The sequence below is a fragment of the Canis lupus genome, chromosome 22 (assembly GCF_048164855.1).
Source record: "Canis lupus baileyi chromosome 22, mCanLup2.hap1, whole genome shotgun sequence".
NCBI classification, from domain to species: domain Eukaryota; kingdom Metazoa; phylum Chordata; class Mammalia; order Carnivora; family Canidae; genus Canis; species Canis lupus.
This window is the reverse complement of record NC_132859.1, coordinates 33,677,869-33,684,057: the sequence shown is the minus strand read 5'-3', so window position 1 is coordinate 33,684,057 and position 6,189 is coordinate 33,677,869. Positions and strand designations below refer to the sequence as shown.

The 6,189-nt window shown below is 32.0% G+C and overlaps 1 long non-coding RNA gene across 3 annotated transcripts in view; it reads right to left on the bottom strand.

Annotated features, from left to right (window-relative positions):
- Positions 1-1,741: 1,741 nt before the first annotated feature.
- LOC140614473 (uncharacterized) overlaps positions 1,742-6,189 on the bottom strand; it is a 151,362-nt gene continuing 146,914 nt past the window's right edge. For all 3 annotated transcript variants that reach the window (XR_012015324.1, XR_012015325.1, XR_012015326.1), the window contains one exon: positions 1,742-4,759. This is a non-coding gene — a long non-coding RNA (uncharacterized lncRNA). The remainder of the gene's footprint in view (positions 4,760-6,189) is intronic.

The window sequence follows — 6,189 nt, the reverse complement described above, 5'->3', positions numbered from 1 at the left end:
ATGGGCTGTAAAAAGAATGACTGTACAGTGGGGAAGCCTGGCAAACACTGTCTCAGGTGATCAAGGCCACCGTTAACAGTCATAACTCATGTTGATACTATATACCTTAATGAGTGTGGCACTTTGCTTTTGTGGTTCTTTTCCAAAACTCATAGCCTCTGTCTCATCATGAAAAGAATTCAGAAAATTCCAGTTGAGGAGGATTCTACAAGATACCTGACCAACATTCTCAAAATGCTCAAAGTCATCAAAAATAAAGAAGTCTGAGTAACTGTCATAGTCAAGAGAAGCTAAAGACAATGACAACTAAATGTAATGTGCTATCCTGGATGGCATCCTGAAACAGAAAAAGGGTATTAGATATAAAGTAAGGAAATCTAAATAGTATGAACTTTAGCTAATAATAATGTATCAGTATTAAAAAATATTGTATCAATATTAGATAACTAATTGTAATATATGTACGTACTAATAGAAGATGTTAATAATAGGGAAACTGGGTGCTTCCTTTATGGGAACTCTATACTGTCTTCATAATTTTTCTGTAAACCTAGAACTTTTCCAAAGAATAAAGTTTATTTTAAAAAACATATTAAAACTATTAAAATAACTAGCATTTATGGAATCACTCCTCATTCCTGGAAGTACTAAGTTTTTATTATGAAAGATAACATTTTTAGAAAATGATCAAAACATGAATGTAGAGTATAATAAATTGCTGTAAAGCAAATACTACTGTAACCACAACTTTGGTCAAGAAATAAAGCACTGCCAACTACTCTGAAACCTCAGCATATCACTCCAATATGACCTTTGTCCTTCCCCCACCCTTGTCAGCAACCACTCTCCTAACTTCTATGATAGTTATGATACTCACTAATTCAATGATACCCACCTTTTTGCTTTTCTGTTTAGTTTTTCCACTTATGCATACATACTTAAATAATGTAGTTTAACTCTTTTGAATTTAAATGATCATAAATATACATGTATTATTTTAAGACTGCTTCCTTTCAGTCAATATTATGTTTGTGAGATTTATCCATGTTAATCTGGGTAGCTACAGTTAATTTTTTAATTGATCTTTAGTATAGTATCTCAATGCATGTATATAGCAAAATTTCCTTACCCATTGTGCCATGTATAGATAATGAATTGTTCCCAGGTTTTGCCTATTGCAATCAATGTTGCTATGACTGTTCTGATATATGTATCCTGATGTTATTATCCATCATTTTTCCAGGGATATGTACTTTAAGTGGATTTGCTAGGTCTTGGGTATGCATACAGCCAACTTTATTAAAAAAAAAAAGAAAAAGAAAAAGAAAAGCCAAATCATTTTCCAAAATGATTTACCAATTTATACTCCTCCAAGAAGTGTGAGGGCATTTTTATTGTTTACATCTTTACAACATTTCATATTATCAAACTTTAAAAATCTTTTGCCTATCTGTTGGGCAGGCAATGATCCATCGTTCTAGTTTTACTTTGTATTTTCCTGGTTATTGATGGGGATGTTAAAATATTGCACTTTTCATAGGTTTATTGGCCTAATGTATTTCCTTGTTTGTTAAATGCCTATCCTAATCTTTTGTGTTTCAGTGAGGCATTTATCAGAGGAAATTCTGATTTAAAAACCTTAACATTGACAACACGGAGGCTTTAAAAGGACGCAGTGATGTTAAAATGAATATAACTCATCATTCCTGATGCACTTAAAAATCATTTCACTTGGACCTTGAACCCCTTTTAACATCTCACTGCCAAACCAAGCCAATAATAAATTGTAAATGCTAGAGGAAAATTAATACACTTAAATTCATTAATGTGTCTACATCTGGAAGATGAATTGTACAAAGCTCTTAGCTACAGTCTGTAAAATATATTGTAAACACTTTTGAAACTCCTTCAGGTGGTGTTCTGACTTAAATTTTAGCTTGAATATCTGAGATACCATATTATTTTTGGTTTAGGTTTAAATTTTCAATAGATTGCTACTATATTAAAGAAATACAGAAAGCTTAATGGCAAAATCATTTATTGAGTTTTTCTCTACTGAGAGTAAGGGACTTGGTGGAAATTGGTTTGGTAAGTTGAACCCTGTCTTTAAGAGACGAAGGTCTGCACCTAAATTAGGCATAATTTGTAGACTCTATGCAGGTGATTTGCACAGATATCAAAGCAATTGAGTTCTTCTTATTGAAAGTAAGGTATTAATATTTTAAAATATAATGATTACTATAACACATAAATATAAATAGAGTTTTCATCACATATTTCTATCCTTATAAGTATAAATACAAAATATTGACAAATCAAAATGTGAAGGAATTTGTGAGCTAATTAATTTTTATTAAAATATATTTAATCACTGTTATACAAAATATTTTATTAAAATATATTTAATTCCTGTTATACAAAAAGTTTATAGGAGTTCTCTACAAATTTGAAAATGTATATGGCAAAAAAAAAAAAAAAAGAAAATGTATATGGCATGTGTATGTGTATTAGGGGTATTAGGGGTTTTTTGTTTCTTTGTAAAATTATTTAAACATTCTAACATGCTATTTTATTTTACTATTAAGTCCAGAAATGTTATAGCAAACTGGCTGAAGATATACATTTGAAAGCAACTTCAACTTTTAACTATGACAAAGTAACTGGCACCAGACATGTCCTCTTGACAAGAAGAACTATTAAATTGGAAAAAATGTATGAAATCACTGTGTCAGAAATTAAACAAAGGCTAGATAAGATTGTGATCTTTAAAATAAGAGGAATAGAAGACATGAGCCTTATGATTATAAATACCTCATCTTTCCCCAAATTGGTCCTTTTTAGGGCTGAGAGCCAGTCATATTAGAGGGCATACCATGCCAGAATTCACTGGAGTCCAGACCAACTGAAGTGAAGAAATTTCATTCGTGATTCAGTTGAGATTCAGAGAAATTATATTTTAAGTATAAAGATCATGCTGTAGAGTAAGGATATTCCCTAGGATAAAGTTAAAAACTAAATATAGATAAAGCTCTAATAAACTATAAGTTCAAGCCTGACAAGAACAAAAATATCTACCAGTGATTTATATGTCAGCCATAAAAAACATCACCAGTATTTAAGGAGGACAACATAATCCAGATTTCTATAATTTCTGATCCATTATGTCCAACATATATCTAGAAGTTACTACAAATAAGAAAACAGGATAAAAAATGTGAACAATATTTTAGAGAGTTAGTCTATGTAAATCAATACCAAATATCTAGATGTTGAAATTAGTGGACATGGAATTTAAAGTAGCTTTTATAAAATTTTAAAGAAAAATATGGTCATGATGAATGAATACCGAGAGACTATCTCAGAATAGGAAAAAAAATCATAAATATGAACCAAATGGAAGTTGTAGAGTTGAAAAGTATAATATTTGAAAACAAACATTGATAGCTTTAATCACAGATTGGCAACATAAGAAATAACACCAAGCTCAATGAAAGCAATATGCTAATATGAATTTGAACTACAGAGAGAAAATAAGATAAAAGAAAATGAACAATGTAGGACCTGTGGAATAATATCAAAAGTTGTAACACAAACATAACTTGAGTTTGAGGAGATGAGAAGGCAGAGGAGAAGGACGGGAGAGAATAGTGCAATAAAAATATTTAAAGAATAATGACCAAAATTTTTCTAAGTTTGATTAAAACACTACTGTATTTAAAAAATTAAACACAATCATTTGATTTAAAATAAGGAAGATACATTTTCATTGTGGGCAGTTTTCTATTTTTTCCTTTAAGTTTTCATCTATTCGTGAAGAAGAAAAAAGTATTAACACACACTCATGAGGGCAACATGCTAAAGTTCAGGATATCCAAACTTGTAAATCTGAAGTAATAACTTGTGTGGGCAAATCAAAATAACTATTCAACAATTAAATCTACAATGAATATATTTTTCAATTACAAAGCATCTAATTTCATTTTACAAGTTTACACTTGCATTCTTTATAGATGATGATCACATAATTCTTTATAAATGATATGTGATAAAGAAGTGCTGCATAATCTTAGAATATTCATCAAGAGACATATGTATCAGTGGTAAATCACTTTTGACTTACAAAATGCCAGTAGATAAATAGCAATCTTTTACCCTTCATGTGAAAATGTATAATGTGTAGATAGATCCACAGTAAACCAAGATATTGAATTAAAATTTCTCAGACCAAACTTTTTAAATTATTAATAAATTACACTGTTTTATAGTTGTGTTCTTTGATAATAAGTAGTTGAAACTGATGTTAGCAGAATGGAGTTGGGGAGATGCTTATAGAATCTTAGGGAAGATTGAAGGAGATCAAAGAAATAAAAAGAAGTAAAGAAGCTTCATAAAGTGTTAGTAGCATGGGTTGGACCACAACTTCATTACTTATCTATTGCTGTTTAGCAGGTTATCCCCAAATATTATAGCTCAAAAGGACAATAAACATTGTTAGATTTCACAGTTTGAATGATTAGTATTTCTGGTTCTGGATCATCTGAGTATTTCTGGCTCAGGGTCTCTCATTGAGGTTGTTGTTAAGTTGTTGGCCACAGTTGTAATTGTCTGAAGGTTAATCAGAGTTAGAGGATCCATTTCTAAAGTTCGTTTACTTATAGAATTATCCAGCTGGTGATGGTTTTTAGCAGGAGCCTTCGTTCTTCATTTGGACTCTTCTAGGTTGGCTCGAGTATCCTCACATTATGGTGGCTGATTGCTCCTACAAGGAGAGAAGGGAAGGGAAGGGAAAGGAGGGGAAGGGAGGGGAGGGGAGGGGAGGGGAAGGGAGGGGAGGGGAGGGGAGGAGAAGGGAGGGGAGGGGAGGGGAGGGGAGGGGAAGGGAGGGGAGGGGAGGAGGAAGAGGGAAAGAGAGAGAACCAGGTAAAAGCTGTATCCTTTTTATGACCTAGCTTTGGGAGTTAGATAGAAATTATACATTCTATTTATTAGAGGCAAGTCACTAAGTTTGGCCCAAATTCATGGAGAAAGGAATAAAATTCTGCCTTTAAAGGGAGAAATGTCAAAGGATTTGAAGACATATTTTTAAACCATCACAACAGCCTTGTCGGGGTTGCCGCTGGAATGAATCAGCTCCAAATATTTCATTCTGGCTTTATATCACTCTGGTGAAAATTAAAATGAAGGGAGTCATATTGTCATATTTTGTTCATGAACCTACTCTTTGGTGAGAGGATATCAAGATACCTTGTTTTACATTTCAGCTAAAAGTACACATAATAAAATTTAATAACTTCCTAAAAGGAATTAGGGTTTTATTATTTTGATTTGTGTAATACCAGTGATTTTGATATTAAGCATCACCAACACAGTAAAATTCCTCAATATATGGCATTAGGAAATTTGAAAATCACTTGTGTAAAATGAAAATTAAATGTATCAAATACTTGCATACCAAATATAGCTCCATATCACGTTGCATATTCTTTGGCTAGCACAGTACTAACAACAGTGTTCACAAGATTTAAGACCTTCTGTATTGCTTTTCAATCCAATATTTCAAGTACAGTTAGATTTTTCATCTTACACAAGTATGGATTTCTACTCTTCAATAGTTTCTCTGAGCATATGGTGTAACTGCTCATTAAATTCCTTCCTCTTCCAACTGTATTTCAATTAGTGGTAACATTTTTCTGTTACAAATTCTTGAACTGAATTCTACTACCACTAAAACAGTTCTTACTTTAGAGATGAAAAAAATCTTCTTAAAATTCTTTCTGAACTGATGTTGTTAACCTCTCAGAATATGAGAAATATTCATTGGTTTCCTTGTACATGCAACCCAGAACCAACTTCAGCTGGTCCTTTCTCCCTCTCCTCTCAAATAAGTTTCATACAGAGATAACTCAAGGTTCTCAAATAAATAACATTGTAATTGCTTCTCTACTGAACTCAGGAGACCATGATGCATTTTCTGTTTTTCTGAGACAGTGTTTTTATAGCCATGCTCCTTGGAGTCCCTATGTTCCTCAGAATTCCTGTGGAATAGGCAAAGCTGAGGTAGAAGAGTTGGGTCTGCACCCTCCAATTCCACCTTATTCTATTCCAAAAAGAATTACCTCAATTGCTTCATTTATTTTGTATTTTATTTTATTTTTTAAAGATTTTATTTATTTATTCATGAGACACAGA